Below are 23,519 nucleotides of genomic sequence, written 5' to 3'. Positions count from 1 at the left end.
CCGAACAAAAAAGCCATTCTGGCGGCAGGGGGGTCAGGTGCGGATGAGGGAGTACCTGCCGTACCGGTGCTGCGGAAAGGGAACGGAGGACGGGTGGGGGGTGGGGGTGAATGCCACCAAATCGTCCCGCTTTTATTAGAGCGCTGAGTGAAGCCTTTGCCGAGCCGTCGATTCCCAAGACTCTCGGATAACAAGTAGCTTCCCACACTGAGGCTTTCTGTTTTCTCTTTCCTCGCCAATAAAATCAGCCCGGAACGGAGTTTAGAGGGAGACGACAGTGCGGCAAGAGTGATAGACGGCTGGGGGGGGGGGGGGGGGGGGGGAACAGGACCCCTGCTGTGGTCTGCTGTTATCAGTCATTGTAAGGGTGGGGGGCACAATGAATGGCTGCCGACAAGGCATTTTGGGATGGCTGTGATAAGATATCCCACCCCTGGTGTCTGACCCCTCTAGCACCTTTCAAAGCAAGCAGGTTAACTGTACCTCTAAGAGCTAGTAGTGAAAGACAAAGTTCTTCGGTCTCGTATCCGAATCATGGTACTACTACACTGCGAAGACCTTTAATTTTCAACATCGTATGTGGGTATAAGATCGAAAAACTTTCCCAGAGGAAGTTTGGGGTTTTGGGGGGAAAATTTGGCTCCTGAAGCCTCTTTCACTTAGCGACACAAAAGTTTGTTGAAATGTCTGTTAAAATCTCAGGTCGGCCTGCCTTAAAAGTCCGACATTTTACTTCGAAGCGGCTATTTGAGGGTCTTTTCGGCAGTTTCTAGGACTTCTTAAGAGATGAATTTGTCCTAACCATGCAGGTATATCTAGACAGATGGTTCCAAATTGTAAGAAATGTTAGTTTTTGTTATGTATTGTGTTCAGTGTGTGGTAAAGGGCTGTGACCATTGAAAATTGTTTCAATAGAGGGCCAAGGATTTTGTTGGAAATTCAGACCCTGTAGATAGCTCCATTTAAAGGAAAGAAGAGGAATGAAGATTAGCCGAAGTAAAAACAGAATATATGTGCGTGAATGATAGGGGCGGAGGAGGAGGAAGAGTGAAGCTCCGGGGAGAAGAAATGGCGAGGGTGGGTGACTTCAAATATTTAGGGTCAACAATCCGGAGCAATGGAGAGTGTGGTAAACGAAGTGAAGAAAGGGGTCCAACCGGGGTGGAACAGTTGGCGGAAGGTGTCTGGTGTTCTATGTGACAGAAGAGTCTACGCTAGGTTTTGAAAAGTTGATAAAACAGTGGTGAGGTCGGCCATGATGTACAGATTAAAAACGGTGGACACTGAAGAGACAACGGGAAGCAGAACTGGAGGAACCAGAAATGACGATGTTGAGGTTCTCGCTGGGAGTGAGCAGGTTGGATAGGATTAGAAATGAGCTCATTAGAGGGACAGCCAAAGTTGGATGTTTTGGAGACAAGGTTGGAGAGAGCAGACTTCGATGGTTTGGACATGTCCAGAGGTGAGAGAGTTGAATATATTGGTAGAAGGGTGCTAAGGATGGCGTTGCCAGGGAAAAGAGGGAGAGGAAGACCAAAGAAAAGGTTGATGGATATTGTGAGGGAGGACATGAAGACTGTGGGTGTTAGAGAGGAAGACGCTTAGCTGGAACAAGATGACACAATGTGGAGACCCCTAACGGGACAAGCCGAAAGTAAAGAAGAAGAAAAAGATAGCTCCATTTAGCAGCATGATATTTGGTAATCATAAATAGAACCACGAAAAAATTCTCAAGAACCCATGGCAGATAAGACACAGGAAGCATGTTTTTTGCGTTTTAATCAGGCATTTTATGGTCATTTTGGCCATTTCCAAGGGTCCTGCAGAAACGGACTACTCCTCCAGATTTTGGAAATTCATCCCCTCCCTATTTACCTAAGATAGCCAAAATTTGGTAATCATAGCTCAGCGGTTCCAGCATTGGTTTGGGTCGTGAGTTTGTATCTCACTGGGGCCTCCAGTCCTCGAGCAGGGTTCGGTCAGGAAGGGCATCCGGCATCAAAACTGTTTCAAACAAATGAGCGTTCATCCGCATTGGTGACCCCAAACGGGACAAGCCGAAAGTAACCCCAAATTTGGTAATCATATCTATCATTAGCAGACCCACAAAAATGTTTCAGGAACCCACGTTTGAAAAAAAAAGGAAGTCTACCATTTTGGTCCAGAATCACTTGACGTTTTTTTTTAGGTGTCCTTGAAAGACCGACTCGAAATTCTTTAATTTATTCCGACCGGTACCAAATGCGAACAAGGGATGGTCGCCGCTACATTCCAAGTAATTTGAGCTCTCACCGTCGCGCGTGGGCGCAGCTCGACGACCCGCCGTAAATCCCGAAACTCTTAATAAGTCGCCCCCGTGAGATCATAAAGTCAAAAAGTAAAAAAACGGGACACGCCGCAGCAGAAGCAGGTTCCGTCCGGGTTCTTTTCTGGTCGGCGCAGCTGCGTCGGGGGAATGTCGAGTTTGCGTGCGGAGGCCCCGGTCGCGGCGGTCACGACGCAAACGCGCGCTGAGGTCGGCCCGTTTATTTAGTTGCGCTTGTTTAACCAGCTGCCCTCGTTGCCGTACGAGAAATATCTATTCTCTACAGCCATGGCAACGACAAAAACACAACAGAACACGCGGAGGCTCCGCGAGGAAATAAAAAAAATATGGTGACGATGGTCACAAAATTAGGTACACCTGCACCATCTAGTGTAAGAGCTGAAGAGTATATGAATACATGTGTAAATAATATATAGCATTATAGTTATCTTCAGAAGGTCCTCTCTGTTTTCAAAATGAAAAACATTAAATAATGCATTCTTTCCTCCCCTACTATTTGTGTCAACAAACCCTGAAAAGAGTTCATCAGAGATACAAAAGCTATATTTTTAATTTTTAAAATTTTGAAGTGTATTTCAATTTAAAAAAAAAAACATGGTACCAATTAGACGAGTTTGCAAATTAAAATACATTCATTTGAATATTTACATGTACTTTTAAAAATATTTTTCGATTGAATAAATAATCCATCCATCCATTTTGTTTGCCGCTTATCCTCACGTGGGTCGCGGGGAGTGCTGGAGCCTATACGGACAGGAGGCGGGGTACACTCTGAACTGGCCGCCAGCCAATCGCAGGGCACATTGCGACAAACAGTCACACCCAGAATCACACCTAGGGGCAATTTAGAGTGTCCAATTAATGTTACATGTTTTTGGGATGCGGGAGGAAACCAGAGTGCCCGCAGGAAACCCACGGAGGCACAGGGCGAACATGGAAACTCCACCCAGGCGGTTCCGGGATTGAACCCGGGACCTCAGTACTGAGAGGCCAATGCTTTACCAGCTGCTCCACCGCCTAAATATTCATCTTTCATGTAAAAAGTACATGTACGCATAATAATAATTCTGAATGTGTGCAGGTGCAATGTAAATCAGGGGGAAATCATCGTAAGGAATTAGCTTTTTCCTTGGGTCAGTATAGTAAAAACAGATCTGAAAAACTATTCATTGAGAAATCACAACTCCTCTCGAGATTATCAGTACAGCACTAATCGTAGTCCTTACCGGAGCCAACGAACGTACGACTGTGAGGACTGTTATCTGGTCTGGCGACATGATTTGCTGCAACATTTATGCTCAATCTATTGCTTAAAGCACGGGTGTCAAACTCAGGGCCCGGGGGCCAGATCCGGCCCACGGGATGATTTCATGTGGCCCGTGGAGGCAAATTACGTGTACCAATTTCCATGATTTTTTTTTGTCCATATCTGTACCAGGATTTCAAATTGTCCTATTATAAATGATAACGTTGAGATATTACAATAATTTTTTGTGTTACCAAACAAAAATAGTTGGAAAAAGTAGTTCATAAATTTCATGCGTATATATGATGAGGAGGTGAAAGATTTTTATCGTTTGACAGCCATAACGGCCCTTTGAGGGAAATCGCAAAGCACAATGTGGCCCGCGACAAAAATGAGTTTGACACCCCTGGCTTAAAGGTGTTACACTGGCGTAACGTAGCCATATTTAGGGCTCGCATTAATGTAATGGAAGGAAATTTAAAACTATGTTGTTGTTTAGAAGACTCACAAGTGTCATTCTTTTTATGTTTGATGTTTAGTTTGACAGTAATCTTCTGATGGGAGTAGAAAAAGCAGCTTGGAGCCCCTTTTTTGAAGAGCTGTTCACGGGCACCATACAGCACTCGTACCTCGAGTCCAGAGCAGAAAAAAAAGTATCTCCAAATACTCACGAGTCAAGTCATCCGTATTTCAAGGCGCCACCGCGTCACACCATTCTTATATTTAGCCGAGCTAGAACCTCTCAGGCAAACTATCGGGTGGGGTGTGTGTGAGTGGGTGGGGGGGAGGCGGCTATTGGAGGTTAGGGTGGCGGCGCTGATAAACTGTGACCTCCCGCTCATGCCGCAAGCGCGCTAATGGCCGCCGCGAGTGAGCTTGAGGTGTTTGCTCCTCTAAATGGACGAGATATTTTTATCCGGCCGCGCGCACACACGCTCACACGAGCACCGCGTGTCACATCTGGGCGCACCGCAGGGCGAACGAGCGGCTGCGGGTTGGCACGTAGCGCTGGCACTACTCAAGTTCCTGATAGCTTTCTTTGAAGTTCTTTTTGCACCCCCCACCAGCCCCCTTGAAACCTCCACGCATCCCCCCCCCCCTCTCCCCTCCCTACTCCCTCACACACTCACCGCAGGAAATTGCATTCTGTCCTCCCGCCATGGCAGATAAATGAGCAGGGGAGCGGCTGCACACTGTCACCGGCTGAGCCGGCCTGTCTCTGTGCTGTGTTAGCCGCGTGCGGCGCTAGCTGCGTCAACGCGCTGTCGGCGAAGCCCGTTTCACGCAGATTGACCACCGGGCCCTGCACTGTGGCTTTCATGCAGAACCCAGCAAAGGGTTTAAGACGGCAACACGGCATCTCACCAACTGATATTTTGCTGTGCTCTGCTATTTTGAATATTATTTTATTAATTGGGACCAACAGCTACCCAGACAAATACCAAATGAGACCACAACTCATGCACAGACGACACAAATACAAATACCGCCAACACATGCTTTTAAACGTGAATGCATGGACACATAAATTACATTATACTGTATACTCTATTTTCTATACATTAATATGGATGTAATTTTTTTTCTGTGTGTTTTAATGTTTGTGTTTCATAGGTGTATTTCAATAAGTTTAAAGGGGAACTCCACTCATTGAAAATAATGTATCGGATGGGTCACGTCACTGGTACTGTAACTTTAAGATAAAGATTTTCACCAGATATCATTTAAAGTTTATATCGGCAATTTTGAATGTTCCCGGTCGCTGATATTTTGGGAGTCAAATGAGCAGATGTGACGTGTCATGTGTTTGGTTACGTTCCTACAGTTATCATCAGCGCCGATTTCTCGGATTTGTCCTCATCTGATGAAGAAATTGAAGTATCGGTTGATCGGGAAGACGGAGGAATACGTCCATACAGATCTGAACCTGTGGCTCTAAATAATGTTGAATTTTTGGATGGTTCTTTGGACGGGAATGATGCGGAGTCTGACTACTTGGAGGCGTACGTGCAGGACATAAGTGAGTGAACGAAGGCCGCTGGCAGTCGCGGATGGTTCTTCGGATGGGAATGACGCGGAGTCTGACGAACGAGCTCCGGCACTGGGCTACGAGTCGAGCTTCAGTGGCAGCAGAGGCCGTTACCCGAGCTTCGGCGGAGGCGCAGGCCGTTAGGCAAGCTTCAGCGGCCGGGGAGGCCGTTAGGCGAGTTTTGTCGGCGTAGCTCACTCGTCAGACTCTGCCTCATTCCCATCCGAAGAGCCATCCGAATATTCAACGTTATTTACAGCCGCAGGTTCAAATCTCTATGTAAGTATTCCTCCGTCTTCCCGATCAACCGATACTTCTATTTCTTCATCAGATGAGGATAAATCCGAGGAATCAGCGCTGACACTAACAGTGTAGGATTGTAACCATGCACATGACACGTCAGATCCGTTCATCTGACTCCGAAAATGTCAGTGACCGGGAACATCCAAAATTCAGCGGCAGCAGAGGCCGTTAGCCAAGCTTCGGCTTCGGCAGAGGCCGTTAGCCGAGCTTCGGCGGACGGGTAGGCCGTTAGCCGAGCTTCGTCGGCGGAGCTCGCTCGTCAAACTCTGCGTTGTTCCTGTCCGAAGAACCATCCGAATATTCAATATTATTTACAGCCACAGGTTCAAATCTGTAAGGACGTATTCCTCCGTCTTCCCGGTCAACCGATACTTCTATTTCTTCATTAGATGAGGATGAATCAGAGGAATCGGCGCTGACAATAACTATGGAGGAACGTAACCAAGCATACAGCGCGTCACATGAGTTTGAACCTGTTTAAAGCATGTGGGAAAGGTGAAACTATTTATAGAAAATATCTGTGGTCTCTACAGTGCGCATTCTCACCTATTCTGGGTGTGTCAGGACCGTATCGTATCTTCTGCAATAAACAGGCGTTCGTTGCAATGCAGAAACAGGAATCAGCTTTTTAGGGGTTGGAAATGTGTTCGCTTTGTCAGCTGCAGTACCACGCCTCATGTGTTAGCCTCAGCATCAGACGGAGATAACGACAGAGTCGGCTAGCGTGTCACATCGGATGACATCATGGTCCGAAGACATTGTCTGGGAATGTCACTTAGAAAAATAGGGAGGCACGCAACGGGCACGGGGGCCACCGCAAGTGTATGAGATGTGTCCTCGTGAGCATGTGCGAGTGGGTCTGTGCATGTGAGATCATGTTTTGTACGGTGTTAAAGCGGAGACCATAGGTAGGTCTTGACGTCATTCGTCTTATGTGTAAGGTGCTGGCCTCGGCCCAAAACCTGTTTGGTTAGTCCGCTGTGGGAAAATAAGCTCCAGCTCGCTAGGTGATGTCACTCATACCCAAAACCCAACGGTACCACCCCACCCACTATGACGAGCTCAGTACCGGAGGGACCCGCCGCTGGTGCTCAACTGTTGACTGCAGAGACCGTTTAAGTCATTTTCCACGTCCGAGTAAATGCTCTTAAGTGCTTTAAAATTGTTTGAGATACTTATATTGCCTCATTCTCGAGGGGTGCCCCAGTTCATGTTGGTGTGGCATATGTCCACCTGCCAGTTAGGCGCGCTGAAGTAATGCACGCCGCATTACTTACTTCGAAAACCAGACGCAAGGTGTTGCAGGTTGTGTTAAAGGCGGCGTTCGGTTCCGGTCAGTCATTCGTAGGTCTGTTTAACATTAACATCGAACATCTGGGCGCCAAGTGCTAGGGTTTGGTTCAGAGTCATTCGGGTCTCAGGTGAGCTGGAGCCTATCCGAGGCACAGGGTACACCTTGGATGGTCGCCAACCAGTCCCAGGACACCTATAGACAAACAAGAAATTTGACACACTGCACCCTCTTGATTGGTTGAGAGAGAATAAAGGTGCCACTGGTGTCGGAGTGGTTGTTTATTTTTATATGTGGGCCTTGTGGGTTGATTGACCAGTTAAAATAGTACAGTGAAGAAAATAAGTATTTCAACACCCTGCTATATTGCAAGTTCTCCCACTAAGAAATCATAGAGGGGTTTGAAATTTTCATCGTAGGCGCATGTCCACTGTGAGAGAGATAATCTGAAAAGAAAGATCCAGAAATCACAATGTATGATTTTTTTTAATGATTTATTTGTGCGATACAGCTGCAAATAAGTATTTGAACACCTGCGAAAATCAATGTTAAGATTTGGTACAGTCGCCTTTGTTTGCAATTACAGAGGTCGAACGTTTCCTGTAGTCGTTCACCGGGTTTGCACACACCGCAGGAGGGATTTTGGCCCACTCCTCCACACAGATCTTCTCTAGATCAGACACGTTTCTGGGCTGTCGCTGAGAAACACAGAGTTTCAGCTCCCTCCAAAGATTTTCTATTGGGTTTAGGTCTGGAGATTGGCTAGGCCACGCCAGAACCTTGATATGCTTCTTACGGAGCATACCACTCCTTGGTTTTCCTGGCTGTGTGCTTCGGGTCATTGTCATGTTGAAAGACCCAGGCACGACCCATCTTCAATGTTCCCCAAAATCTCACAATACATGGCCGCGGTAATCCTCTCCTTAATACAGTGTCTAAGGATTGACCACAAAAAATGGGACTACCTCCTGCAGCTAGGCTGTCCAAACTACCCTTGTAGTGAAAAACCACACCCAAAACTGCTACGCAATCCCTCAGTCTGCCATTTTCGAGAATTTCCCACCGGGCACGTATCGCAGTAAAAAATATACAGTGCGCCAGTGGCTTGGCCTGTGAGGACCTAGGCTACAAGGTCAGATGGGGAAGGGTATAAAGACTGAGTGCATTGAGTGCAGGTCGTACTACCCTCAGTGTGTACTTCGGATGTTCCCTTGTGAAATTGCGACGACAAGAAAAAGTATATCCACATTAAGGATTGTTGTTAACCTTCCCTGACCAAGATTTTAAACTTGAAATATTGTACATGCGAGGAGGGGTAAACGGTCTCGCCGTAAACGCCGTCAAAGTCAAACAGAGTCGTAAATGGACTCCTGCCTGTGCGTTAAAACGCTGAGATGGGATTATTCAGATCCACGTTCCGAAAACTACGTAATTATCCCCGTAGGGAAATTATGGGATGTAAGATTTGTGCCGAGGTCACCCAGCGTCTCTCGCGGAAAAGTCTATCAAACGTCGGCTTTTAGATGCGTTTTCAACGGCCCTCCTGCCCCCTTAATCTGCTGCTGCAACCGGCAGCGCTCCCCACACACCATCAAACTCTCCAGTCATCCTTCATGTGCTGAGTGAAGAGAACAAGGACACCATGTGCCCCCCCCCCCAACTGCGTAACACACAACACATGCCCCCGGCCCCATTACCCGCCACCGCCGCCTCCCCCTCTTGACCCTTCATCCTCCGCTGAGCCGTAGCAGAGACCCCGTACACATCAGCGGGCTCCTGATTGACAGGCCGTGAAGATACACCAACATGGTGTCCATTTAGCTCAAGTACTGCGCCGCCATCACCTCGGACACCCCCCCCCTCCCTCTCCCGCCCGGGTCCCCGGAGAAAACACACTTGAGCCGAAGTGTTTCGGAGCAGGATGTTTCCTGGGGAGAAAAGGTTTCGTCTCGGGTCAGCGTGCAATGCGGCGACGGAGGGTGGATTTTCACAAGGATGTAAGGGGTGGGGGGTGGGGGGGTGATGGGTGCCTCGGAGTGGACGTTTTGATGAAGCGAGCCTTAGCGGGTAGGGTGTATCTGGATGGAGGCAATAGTTGGGAGTGGGCAGCGGGTGGAGGTGGCTCGTTATAACTTTCCGATGGTGCGGCGGCCCAAACCGGTGGGGGTTTGAGGAGGGGGTGTTTAGCCCTGAGAGGAAACATTAGCAAAGCGAGGAGGAAAAGCTGCCAAATTAACTTCTCACCCTTTCAATCACACCCCTGAGAGTAGCCGCTCGTTTTTTGTTTTTTTTTTGTTTTTTTTTTTACTTCTGGGCTGATGTCACGCCCGCGCTTTGAAGAGACTGGACAGCATCTCGTCCTTGGCGCGCTCCGCTCACGAACCGGCCAAAACACAATTTAAAGAACGCACTTTCAGGACCAGGACTTTCAGGTCTGCCTGAAACTAGCCTATAGATACAGTTGTTGAAATGTGAGTCATTCATCAAGCTGAGTCCAGATGTGGTTTTTAAAAATGGACAGAAAATCTTAGATTTAGAACCACAAAAACAGGAACCCTCTGGATCTTTCTCTTGCCTCTTCTACACAGACCCAACAAAATTGACTGCCTGCACACAATCAAGCGTGTCCCCCTGATCCGTAGCGCGAACCCCATTACGAGGTGGTAATGATGTTTGTCATCGACCACCTCCAGGTCGTTTCTCTCCTTCCATTAGTTAAGTCACATAAACGCGAAGAGAAAATCTATTCATCTGGAAGTCGGTTTGGAATCGGCAATCATTTGTTTGCCTCTTAATGTAATCGCTACAATGACTTATTTAGGATTTCATTCTCCGACTTTATACATCCCCGGCGTGACGTCGATCCCGGACCGCTACGGTGCCACAAAGAAAAACATTCCCTCTTTGCGCCCCCATTATTGGCCCTTGCCAAAAAAGCAGTCCCTCCAGCCCATTACTATGTTCATCCTCTCAGCGTTTGACAGGTGGAAGTACAACGTCGGGCTTTATGTTTTAATTATAAAGAATTCCAGATGTGAAGGATGGGGAGGGGCGGTGGGGGCTCGTAAATTAAAAGCAGAGCTACTCAAATGTCTTTTTTTTTTTCAAAGGGACCAAGCAGGTCAGCATCTGCTTCTCATTGCAGCCAATGTTATTAAGACTACAGAAAAGGCCGAGTCCTGCGTCTGGCCTCTCAATAATTGACACTATTAAACGTGCCTAAACAAATTTAGAGCATCCAGAAAAGTTGCATTTGTCTTCCGCGATGACTCTAATCGTCTATTTTCAGACGGGGAACATAGCCGAAGCGACCGCGCAATCTGGCGCGCGGTAGATAGCGAGGGGCTAGCAGGAAGCCAAAAATGTGCACGCAAAAAAAAAAAAAAAAATACAAAAGGAAAAAAGGGGAGGGGGGGACCCATGTGCAGGAATTTAGCATGCGGCTAAAGCTGGAGTGAAGTGAGCAGGCAACAAATGGATGGCATTAGAAAAGCAGCATGAGAAACCTTCTGATCCACTCGGGTGATTTTCTTTTTTTTCCTCATGCTGGATTCCTGGAGCAGATCGAAACAATGTGCACTCACGATCATTTAGAAGGAAATGATACCCCCCCCCCCTCGAAAAAATAGAAGCAATCGTCCCTGTAGCGACAAAATACCCCAAAATGGAGGCATAACAAAAAAATCAACAAACATAGCAAACATGCTGACTCCCCTGCACATGGTTTTACCTCAAAACTGCGGAAACAAATTGACAACGAGTGAAAGCCAGTTTGGTTCAACAAGTCCAGTTCAGATCGGTATGTCCCGTTCACGCTTGAAGGAAAAATGTATGATGAATTATGTATGAGTATCAGCAACAACAAAAACAAGATGACGAGGTAAAAATGTGGTTATTGGGGGTTTAGGGTTAGGGTGACTGGTGATGGTAAGTTTTTGGGTCAGTAGTTACTGAGTATTGGGGTTTTAGGGATAGTGGTAAAGAGCTCGTGCCCGTGACGTCGCCATTTTCACTGCGCCATATTGCTGGTCTGACATTGAGACGGGCATTGAACCAGAGCAGAATATTCGCAATACCCGAGACTTGTTGTTCTGTTGGTTGTCACAAAAGATGAGGCAGATATTCAAAGAGATCATTCTGTGGAATACCAGCTGAAAAGACCAGAAAATATCGATGGATTTCGGCAATTCAACGTGATGGACGGTGTCCAACCGAAATCCACACACGCCTGTGTTGCGATCGCTTCATTTCAGGTAGGAATTCTTCTTCTCAATCTCAAATTACCAAGAAGTATTTATAATGCCAAATTGGCTCATTTCAGAATATATGAGTCTGTCGCAGAGGTTTGTGGAGGTTATGTGTGGCCTCAATCGCTTCCGTGTACGTTCGGTGGAGACTAATCGCTCCTCTTTTTTTTTTCAGTAAATTTTTTCAATCAGTTGATGAACGCCAGTTTGTGGTAAACCAGGGGTCATTTATTTAAATATTGCTATTTATATTGAATACTAGCTGAAAAGATGGATTCCGGCAAAGGTTAACGTGTTGCCGAACACGCTTCCGCGTTCACGAGCCGTCATCCCGTCGTCTTGTTTTCAATCATAGTTAATGAATGAAACAAAGTATTTGTATGCGTACAGACTTTTATACGCTTTCAAACTTTTCCGTGTAAATCACGACGACTTACACAACGGATCCATCTGTGTATGCAGTTGTCCAAGACAAGCAGAAACGGATTAACAGTTCAATTTCTTATCGGCGAAAACATCAACTTCTGTATTAAATATGGGTTCTCTAATTTTTCCATGTACTTTTGTTTATTTTCACCTTATAAATGTCTGACGGTATCAGACAAGACTCTGGGCGTCGTGCTATAAGACATATTTTCGTGTCATCTCCAACCATTTAGCAATGCTTTGTTTGACCGGCACTTCTGGCCAGTGATATGATTTGATCACGTAGGTTGAATTCTATTCTATAGTCAGGTTGGGGTTAGGGATTATGATTGTGATCGTGTTAGTGGTTAGGATTGGGGATAGGGACTTGTTTACGTTGTGTGTGTGTGTGTGTGTGTGTGTGTGTGTGTGTGTGTGTGTTTGTGTGTGTGTGTGTGTGTGTGTGTGAATAAACACATTACATGAAAAGCAGACCTTACTCTTGTCAATTTTTTCCCTAAAATTGCAGATAACAGAAAAGCCATCTCTGTAGTCTGCAATTTTGACAGGAATTCTATAGAACTCCATCACCTTGTCATCTATCCCCATCCATTCACACACAGACATAATATTAATTTATGGACCCACACACACATACACACAGATGCGGGTGGGGGGGGAGGTGGGGGGAACAGTACACTCTGTAGTTCTGACAAAATTTTCTGGACAAGATGTTTAGCTCCCCCACCTGTAACAGAACACACAAGCCCGGATGGTAAATCACACGGGGGGACTCCGCCGAACCCAGCCAGAACACATTTCCATTCCCACGTTACATCTTGTTGGCGCTTCCGAAGGTGGCTTCACAAATCTCCCCCGGTCATCCCCCGAAGACCGTTAAGGCGTCGTGTCGTGTGATGATGGAGAGCGGCAACAACTCGCGCAGGTGTTGGGCCGTAAAAAGCAGACCCGAGTAGTTCCCAACGTCGGCATAAAACGCACATGTAGGCAGGCGGAGGAAATGGGAGGATATCGGCAAGATAGAAAATAAAGGGAGAGAGGGAAAGTGGAGGTGAAGTCAAGTCGAGATGAAGAGGGAAGCGGGGGGGAGGGGGTGAGAACAAGAGAGGCCAAGCGCCTTTGTGGATCATTGGCAGATAATGGGCTCATTAGGCCAAATGTAGCTTAAGAAGGCTCCGGCGCTCGAAACAAACACAACGGTCACTGGGGGTTGGAAGGATTTAGGGGCCTGGCGTGGACAGCGATATAATGAGCTCCTCTGACCCTGTCCCACAGAACCCTAGGACTCTTGGTGGCTGAAATATCGTCATCCTTCTCAACTCTTCGTCATCTTCTTCTTTTTTTTACTTTCGGCTTGTCCCGTTAGGGGTCGGCACAGCGTCTTCCTTACGCTCTTTTGCCCGGCAGCGCCATCCTCAGCACCCTTCCACGAATATACTCAGTCTCTTGCCTCTGAACATGTCCAAGCCATCGAAGTCTGTTCTCTCTAACCTTGTTTCTAGAGCCACCGTCTCTAATCCGTACATTATGGCCGGCCTCACCACTGTTTTATAAACTTTGCCCTGCATCCTAGCGGAGACTCTTCTGTCACATAGAACACCAGACACCTTCCGCCAACTGTTCCACGCCGCTTGGACATGTTTCTTCACTTCTTTACACTAACCATTGCTCTGGATTGTTGACCCTAAGTATTTGAATTCATCCACCCTCGCTATCTCTTCTCCCCAGAGTTTCACACTTCCTCCTCCACCCCTCACATTCTTCTTCTTCTCGGCTTGTCCTGTTAGGGGTCTCCACAGCGTGTCAGCTTTTTCCAGCTAAGCCGATCTCCTGCATTTTCCTCTCTGACGCCAACTGTTCTCATGTCCTCCCTCGCAACATCCATCAACCTTTTCTTTGGTCTTCCTCTCGCTCTTTTGCCCGGCAGCTCCATCCTCAGCACCCTTCTACCAATATGAGTATACGCTCTCGCCTCTGAACATGTCCAAACCATCTAAGTCTAATTCTCGAACCTTGTCTCCAAAACATCCATCTTCTGCTGTCCCTCTAATGAGCTCATTTCTAATCCTATCCAACCTGCGAGAACCTCAACATCTTCATTTCTGCTCCCTCCAGTTCTGCTTCCTGTTGTCCCGTCTCTAATCTGTAAATCATGGCTTGCCTCACCACTGTTTTATAAACTTTGCCCTTCATCCTAGCAGAGATTCTTCTGTCACGTAGAACACCAGACACCTTCCGCCAGCTGTTCCAACCCGCTTGGACCCGTTTCTTCACTTCCTTACCATGCTCACCATCGCTCTGGATTGCTGACCCCAAGTATTTGAAGTCACCCACCCTCGCTATCTCTTCTCCCTCGATCTTCACTCTTCCTCCTCTGCCCCTCACATTCGTGCACATATATTCTGTTTTATTTCGGCTAATCTTCATTCCTCTTCACTCTGCTCAACTCTTCATCCGTGTCAGATTTTTGCCGGTAAACCAGACAACCGCTCATATTTTCCCACCAAAATGAGACATTGTGGTTAGGGAGATAGAGTTAGTTTTGGATTAAGGTTAGGGTTAGTAGTTTGGTAAATTTGGGGGATTGCGGTAAGTGATTAGGATTAGTGGTTATGGTACGATTAGGAAAAATACAGTACGTATACAAATCATGTATGAAAAGACAGCAAGCGTACACAGAAGCTAACCGCTGTTAATAATTACAGCGTAAATTCCTGCATTCGCCTTTGTCCCCCCCCCCCTTTTTTTTAACACTGACATCTGACGTCCATTAGATGGATGTTGACAGGGATTTGCAGTGCCATCTCCGTGGTTTCCAATAAAATGAAAGACGGGGGAAAAGGACAAGATCAAAGAAATGAAGACGTTCACACTCTTGGCTGTCTTCGCCACATCTTACACCGTGACCGTGTGTGTATGAATCTATGCTAATTACATTTTTTTTCCAGGGATTCTTGTACACACATGGAGTTACATATGATGTATACTGTATTTTGGAATACGGCAGAACATGTGGGCCTCAGCCATGCGTCAGGGCCCCCCCCGCCTCTAGTCTGGAGCGTACCCATCTGTGCGGGTCAACCCGTTGCCCTCTGGGCTATTCTGTACAAACATTCCAACGCTGTGTCTGTATTCCCGGGGAACCTTGCTCAGATAAGTCAAGACCGAGAGTGTGAAACATCATCCGAGATGGGCGAGAACACATGTAGGTCTCTTCGTAGAGGACCCAAGGGTAAAAGGCTGTCTTTGATGATTGCATACATACGCTACAGTAAAAAAAGAAAAAAATCTCTCTCGCCCTATCATATGACCTCCCCAAAAAAAGAAATTTCGCCTGGAACCATGTTTTTTTCCCGGCGCCAGAACCAATGTTTCACACCGACATTTAATGGAGACGGACGAGGTGTTGGGCCTCAGATAAACTTTGCCAAAACTAGAGGACCGAAGCATCTGTAACTGATTTTTTAAGACACTATTACATAAGTAATGTACATATAACATTTGAACTTGACCTAAAATGGTAATCACTTTCCTCCGCAGGGTGTCGGGGGTCTCACTTAGAGATAGGGTGAGAAGCTCGGTCGTCCGGGAGGGGCTCAGTGTCGAGCCGCTGCTCCTCCGCATTGAGAGGAGCCAGAGTAAGTGGCTGGGGCATCTGATTCAGATCCCTCCCGGACGCATCCCCGGTGAGGTGTTCCGGGTATGTCCCACCAGAAAGAGACCCCCGAGGAGAACCCAGGACACCCTGGAGAGACTATGTCTCTCGACTAGCTTGGGAACCCCTCGGGATCCCTTCGGAAGTACTGGAAGAAGTGGCTGGGGAAAGGGAAGTCTGCGTATCCCTGCTGAAGCTAATTCCCTTGCGACATGACCCGGAAAAGCGGTAGATGTTGGATGGTAATCACTAGCATGCTAACTCTAATTGTGAATGCTAACTATTTAGCAAAGGCTGACTTTGTCTCATATTTTTAACGGAATCATATCACTCACTACCAACATACGCAGTTTAAAGGTAGCATTTTAGCCATCATAAATGAGAATAAAATGTTGTAAAAATAGTATATATATATATATATATGCGGGTGTGTCTGTATAAAACTGACTTTAATTTAATGTATGCTTTTATATTATATTTTTAAGTCTGTTATTCATGACATGTCATGATCTAAGCTCCTTATCCTCATAAGGGTTGCAGGTAAGCTGGAGCATATCCAAGGTAGATTCCGGCGAAAGGCAGACGACACCCGAACTGGTCGCCAGTCAGTCGGAGAGCAGATGTCGACACCATCACTGAACGGGAATCGATCCCACGCTGTCCGCACCAAAGGCAGGCAGGCGTGTGTACCGCAACATCATCAGTTAGCTCTGTTATTCATGTTTTTGTCATATTAGTCTGTACATTGTTAGCTTTGATTAATATGTTTCAATGATATTTGACCGTTTCCTCAGAGGGAGCCCTCTGTACTGGTAGCTGTGGGGGTCTGCAGTCGTAATCCCGCCTCATTCATGAGGGTCCCCATCATGGCGGTCGGGGTCCCGCGGCCTCCGGTCCACTCCCGGTGCTGACGGTTCCTCACTTGGATGTTCTGTACTCAGCCTCTGATTATAAGGTCATTTTGGTATTATTTGTAACCTCTATATGTGTGTCTTATAAACAATTGATGGCTGGGATGATTTATTATTATTAGTCCGTTCTTAAATCTTGTGGAGTGCTTTGAATCACATTCTTTTTTTTGTCTAAAAAGCACTTAACAAATAGTTTTGCTTGATTGTATGTATACAAGGTAAAAAAATATATATATATATATATCGAGCCCGGAGCTCTACAAGCGCGTTGAGCAATTCCATCCAAAGCTTTTAGTAAATATTAACTCACCGCATTGTGCCTTTTAATGAGCGCCACTCACTTTCACCCCCCCCCCCCCAAAAAAAAAGTAAACAAGGCACTAAAGAAGACAGCCACGGGGTGCTAAGTGCCACCTAGATTAATGAGGTGTCTTTTCCACTCGTTCACGCTGCCTCTCTCTTCTTTGGCTGTGTGTGTGTCCCTGCGTGTTTGTGTGTTTGGGTGGGGGGAGGGGGGTGCCGGGGGAGGGGGGGGGCGTGATGGACGAACATGCTCAAGTAAACGAAAAGCAGTGCAGACAGCAGGGAGTTTGCTCTCACTTTTTTTTTGGACGGATCAGGAGTGAAAGCCTGTTTATATTACCCCCCCTTCCCCACCCCCCATTTTTTTAAATTCTGATTACAAACCACTTTCAATCAGATTTCAGATTTTGAAGTACTAAAATGTTTTATGTTACTGTTTTTTTGTTCAGAAATAAAAGAAAATTAGCAGATTACGACAAAGTTTCAGGCGCATTGTCATGATTTTATTAAGGTGCACAAAACTATCCATCCATCCATCCATCCATCCATCCATTTTCTTAGGTGCTTATCCTCACAAGAGTCACTGGAGTGCCGAAGCTCTATCGCAGCTGTCAACGGGCAGGAGGCGGGGTTACACCCTGAACTGGTTTCCACCCAATCGGAGGGCACATTGAGACAAACAGCCGCACTCACAATCACACCCTTGGGCAATTTAGAGCGTCCAATTAATGTTGCATGTTTTTAGGATGTGGGAGGAAACCGGATTGCCCGGGGAAAACCGACGCAGGCACGGGGGAGAACGTGCAAACTCCACACAGGCGGGGCCGGGATCGAACCCGGGTCCTCAGAACTGCGACGCCAACGCTTTCCAGCAGACCCACCGTGCCACCCTGTTCGAAGGCTTTTCACATATTGTCTGGTATGGTCAAAAGTCATCAAATTCATGACTCGAGTCCGACTCCAGTCCAAGTCATGTGACTCATATCTAAACACTGGTGGTGTGGACCGAGTCCATAAGACTCCGATGTCACCCTTCGAACCCGTCATAATGGAAATCGCTAAATACTGTATGGCTCCCAATGCTACATCCATCCATCAATCTGTTTTCTTTGCCGCTTATCCTCACGAGGGTTGCGGGGAGTGCCGGAGCCTATCCCAGCTGTCAACGGGCAGGAGGCGGCGTTACACCCTGAACTGGTCGCCAGCCAATCGCAGGGCACATCGAAACAAACAGCTGCACCAATTAATGAACTGCGAGGCCAACGGTTTACCCGCTGCTCCACCGTGCCGCCCCCCTCTAACCAAGCGTCGTAAAGTGTAAACGCTCATTTTAGTGTGTCAATGGTATGAAAGTGTCACTTTAGAGAGTATTTCTCATTTACATAACTGTTAAAAAAGAAGAAGAACCGCAATGCAAAACTCTCGTATAAGACAATAGTGTCCATTATTTAAGCGTCCCACATTGTAATTAAAATAGGACCTCGCAGAAGGATGGGCGCATTACCATTCAGGACTTAGGCAGACCGGGGGCTCCGGTGTATATCAGACATCGCATGACAATGGGTCTGCTCACCCTGGAGGGGGGGGGAAACGGGACCAGCAAGCGGCTGGCACCTGGGGACCAGACATCCAGGAACGGGGGGGAGGGGGGCAGGAAGGCGGAGACGTTTGGCCGAGCGCGGCCACGGGCTGCCGGGATGGAGGGACCAGATGGGGGCGGTTTCATCCATTACCTCCCCACCTAGGTAGGGGGTGTCGGGTGGGGGTCTTTCGGATCGGGTGGTGGTGAAAAACACACATTACATCATGGAGAATGTAGCAAAGGAGGGGTGAAAGGTGAAGGATTCGGGAGTAAATGAGTCATGACCAACACCAAAGGGCTCGGACAAGGTTGCTTTAACACACACACATAGATCACGTTTGCCGTTGAGAAAAATCTTTCAACATTTTACCTGATTGTTCCACATTTCCCAGATAATCAGTCTGGATTTTCTTCACGCCTCGGACGCCCCCGAATAGTTGCCGCAGTTGAAGATTTGTTGATAGTAATGAAAACAGTGAAAGTTTTTTTTCTTCTACAATTTATCCAAAAGTAGGTCGAGGGTACCGAGAAAATAAGACTCTGGATCAAAGTGGAGACTGTGGCGTGAAAGACTGCTGTCTCCAGATCTAAGCAGGTTGGCAATTACGTTTGTTTTTGGGGTCATTTCTACAAATGAACCAAAACAGAACCAACCAGAAGGAGACTGAACCCCAAAGAAGGAATGTGAGTCCCCCTTTCCATAGGTTCACCGTATCCGGTAGGGGTCATGTACACTGTGAGTTGGGTGGTTGTGGCCGAAGGCAAAGAATTTACCGGTCTTATCCATACCTAAGATGGTTCTCAGGCTCCAGAACGTCACCGCTCTGGCAGGAAAAGAACCTGAGCTTGTGGGGTGAGGTCGAGAGGTTCCGACTAGACATATTTGGGCTCGTCTAGGCACTGGTTTTGGTCTCTGTTATCAGTCTTCCTGGGAGGGGTTGGTCCCTCTCCATTCTTGAGTTGCCCCCGGTGAGAGGCACTGAGCAAGTGTGGGGTTACTTATTGCGCCTTAGCTAGGTGCCTGTACATTGGGGTTCACCTTGGCACATGAGAGGGGCACCTCCCACTCTCTTCGGAAGGGGGTACGGGTCCTGACGGTTTTGTTTTTTGCCCGTGTACCGAACAGTAGCTCAGAGTACCCACCCTAGAAAAGAACCTGAGCTTGTGGATGAGGTCAAGAGGTTCCAACTAGATATGGTTGAGCTCGTCTAGACATTGGTTTTGGTCTCTGTTATCAGTCTTCCTGGGAGGGGTTGGTCCCTCTCCATTCTTGAGTTGCCCCCGGTGAGAGGCACTGAGCAAGTGTGGGGTTACTTATTGCTCCTTAGCTAGGTGCCTGTACATTGGGGTTCACCTTGGCACATGAGAGGGGCGCCTCCCACTCTCTTCGGAAGGGGGGGGCGGATCCTGACTGTTTTGTTTTCTGCCCGTGTACCAAACAGTAGCTCAGAGTACCCACCCTAGAAAAGAACCTGATCTTGTGGGTGAGGTCTAGAGGTTCCGACTAGATATAGGGGTTGGTCCCTCTCCATTCTGGAGTTGCCCCACAATGTGGCACGCACCTGCTCCTATCAACTGATGCGCCCACCGGTGCCTCATCTCCATAATTACGTCCCAAGTATTTATGACCACACGTGCTGTCTGGTGTTTGCCAAATCGTTGATCCCATGTCACGTTCCTGCAACTCCTTGTCTCTGCTCTCGCTATCCCGTGTACCGAACCCCACCTCGTTCTTGACCTTCCTCCTACGCCTGCCGAATCTGCGACTGCTGCCGTCGTGGACTGCTTACTGGTGTTTGGACTTTGGATCGAATAAAGACGCTTCCCAAACTGTTCCTAAGTCTCGTGAGTCGTGCATTTGGGTTGAGCCACGAGTTCTGGCCATGACAGAGGGTCTTCTCCCACTATCTAAAGGAGGGGGGGAAGGGTCCTGACTGTTGTTTTTTTGTCCGTGTACCAAAGACTAGCTCAAAGTACCCATCCTAGTGGGAGTGGATTACGTTGCTGAGCTGTGGCTGTAAATTGGCCGGTACCTGTCGTCGTGGGAATCCCCAGACTCGTTGGTGACATCAAAGCTGAGGTTTGATATCAGGCTGGAGGAGTCCTTTTGAGACTTTTAGGCTTTTTGGGACTCAAAAGGTAACTGGTAATTTCTTTCATAGAGAAAAAATGAATGCTGCACCAAAGTGGAGACTTGGTGTGTTCAGAGCACAGCGGCAAGGTTGGCTAAACTCTTTGGTTCTGAGCTCGGACAAAACGCACACAGAACTACACACACAATCACGTTAGTTGTTACGAAAGTCCTTCGACGTTTCAACTTGATTGTGACAAATTTTCCAACTAATCTGTCGAGATTTCCCACACACCGCCGAATACGACGCACCCTTAATAGTTGCCAGAGGTAAAGATTATTTGCTATTAACAGGGAGAACAAAATTTGAGGCCTTTCTTGTTGGTATTGTTTTTTTGGTCGGCTGCCAACTACTGTTTAAAAATAATTTGCAAGTGGAATTTCAACAGGCTTAATTGCTTCCCCCTTCGCTAACAATGCAGCCAAAGGAGCGCTCGCCATCTGGGCACGGTCACCATCACCCGGCCTAACTGCGAGTGACATATTTGGCCTTGAAACGTGCTCCGCAACGTGGCTTTTTACAGGAAACTGCAGAAACCGCCACGGATTGAATGCATCGCGCTAGCAAAACAGTGGAGAAGAACCGGGTTCTCCCGTGTTTACTTGACAGGAAGTGAAGAGAGTACAGGGAGTCCTCGGGTTAAGGCGGTCTCGATCTAAGACGTTTCGACTTTACAGCGCCCGTGCCCCGTCCGCCATTCTGTCTGGCTAATGCTTGTTTGTTTGTATCTTCGCATTTTTTGCCCTCCTTTTTAGACATTATCGCCGCAAAGAAGAAAGCTTTGTCTTTTAGCAGTGCTTCTGAGGCCGAAAGAAAATCCATTACCATGGAAACGAAGCTCAAGATCATAAAAAGATTGGAGAAAGGAGAGACAGCAAGGCTTCAGTCGGTCGACCATGGTGACGATTATTGAAGACAAAGCCCGTACTTTAGCGCATGTGAAGGGTTCCGTTCCGATGTCGGATACAATGATCACAAAACAAGGATCTTTGATACTTGTCGAGATGGATTGAGGACCAGGTTCCTTTGCAGTAGCTAAGCACAGCCTCCCCTTCTTCTTCTCCATCCGCCTCTCAGCAGTCATGCTAAGTACGTAATCTTGTTTATTTCAATGTATTTGTTTTTTTATACAAAGTATTTTGATGTAAATTCCGACTTTAATGCCGGAATCCGACTTCAGTCGAAATCCGAGTTAAGTCGCTACTGTAGAAACTGATCTCAGTCGTAGACCGAGGACTTCCTGTACTAGCACAGTGTCAAAAGCCAGGTTTGCTACAGCCAAGCGGAGACCGCGGAGCATAAAACTGGAACTCCCATAGCGCTGCGACAGGTTGAAAGTACCATTTCTTTGTTTTCCTTTTCTAGGCTAGCCAGGTACTCATAAGGAAATCAAGCTGCTCGGTTGTCAAATTGGGTCAACCTGTCCATTTTTTTTTTTTTTTTGGTCTTTCCGAACACAATGAACAAAAACCGGAGGATATATGTCGAGACGCTTGGTCGCATTTTCAACTGCTGCCTATTGGAGCGGAGACATCAAGCGCATTCCGAGAGTCCAAGGGCCCAATTACGGGCAGATGAAGGGCAAGTTGTCTTTGTCTAAGAACAAAGGCAACAAGTGACAAGAGTGCTCTTTAGAAGGAGAGCTGTATACGGACGGACACGGCAGAGGGGGTGGGGCGGGGGTGAGCAGCTGGTTATAAATATCTATTGGCTCACTTACTGGAAGAAAAAGGGGCACTTTGTTGCTCATCCACTCATGCAGGTGCTTGCAAAACATGACTTAACCGCTAATGTTTAACAAAAACGCCCACGTTTCCCAACCGATTCAAACATCAAAAATGCTCCTTCAGAACATCCGTGCAAGTATTTTGTTTACGTCGTCCGAATGTGCACTTATCCCATAATGCCGCATTTCAACAACGAGGAGAAAAACAAAACAACATTCCAAAGAATGGCGAGAAATGCGACAAATTCACAATTTCTAAATAAACGATTCCGATCAACACTTGCGAGAATTCCACATTTTTTCGCGGGAAAATGTTCAACCGGAGAAATGTAACAAACTCACTTCATATTTTCGAAGCGTTTCATTGCTGAAGTAAAGGAGACATTTTATAAATTCACATCAAATGCACCATTTCTTCAACTGTTTGAATGTCGCAATATTCAAGATTCCATTTCATTTCCCAATTTAACAGAGGGAGGTGGGAAAAAAAAACAATTCCCTATTTCTCAACAAATATCTTGGCAAATATTTTATATTAAATATTGCAGCTTTTTCCTAATACGTTTATACATTCCAGAAGGGAAAACATCCAAATTAATGAAAAAAATGCAATAGATTCACCATTTCTCAACCAATTTCAAAATGTCCCAACACGCCAAAAAATAAATAAAATAAATTATAACCACTCTAACTTCAAAATGTTGAAGAACTTCATTTTTTTTTTCCCCCATGAGAAAAAATTCTCAATTTAGTTAAGAAATTCTACAAATTCACCATTTCTCAAGGTGGGAACAAATGAATACTTTTTCAAGAAAAATATTTTTTTATTTCAAAAACAAAGGGATTAGAAAATGGAATCTGTACAGAATAAAGTTGCAGTGTTTTTTTTTTTTTTTTTTTAGATAAAGTGTATAATATTGTGATATTTAACACACCTTTAATCTTGGGAAATATTTTTCACATCCTGGAGGTTTTTCCTTATATGTTGATACATTCCACAAGAGAAAACATCCAAATTAATGAAAAAAATGCAACATATTCACCATTTCTCAACCAATTTCAAAATATTCTAAATCGCCAAAAAAAAAAAACTTTTCTAAACATTCTAACTTCAAAATTTTTAAGAATTTCTTTTTTTTTTTCATGACAAAATTTGGAATTTAGTTAAGAAATTCTACAAATTCACCACTTCTCAAAATGGTAACAAATTCCTACATTTTGAAGAATTTAAAAAAAATATATATTTCAAGAACAAAGGCATATTTTTAGGATAAAAAATGGAATATGTATGGAATAAAGTTGTACGTTTTTAGATAAAGTTATAATATTTTGATATTTAAGT

At 46.3% G+C, this 23,519-nt stretch overlaps 1 long non-coding RNA gene across 2 annotated transcripts in view; it reads left to right on the top strand.

Moving 5' to 3' along the window:
- The window catches only part of LOC133513551 (uncharacterized), a 58,448-nt gene extending 40,169 nt beyond the window's left edge, over positions 1–18,279 (top strand). For both annotated transcript variants that reach the window (XR_009798514.1, XR_009798515.1), the window contains 3 exons: positions 16,056–16,205; positions 16,318–16,478; positions 17,299–18,279. This is a non-coding gene — a long non-coding RNA (uncharacterized LOC133513551). The remainder of the gene's footprint in view (positions 1–16,055; positions 16,206–16,317; positions 16,479–17,298) is intronic.
- The last annotated feature ends 5,240 nt before the right edge of the window (positions 18,280–23,519 follow it).

Source organism: Syngnathoides biaculeatus, chromosome 15 (genome assembly GCF_019802595.1).
Source record: "Syngnathoides biaculeatus isolate LvHL_M chromosome 15, ASM1980259v1, whole genome shotgun sequence".
Lineage (NCBI taxonomy): Eukaryota > Metazoa > Chordata > Actinopteri > Syngnathiformes > Syngnathidae > Syngnathoides > Syngnathoides biaculeatus.
Note: the sequence above shows the minus strand (reverse complement) of the source record. Positions and strands in the feature narration are given on the sequence as shown.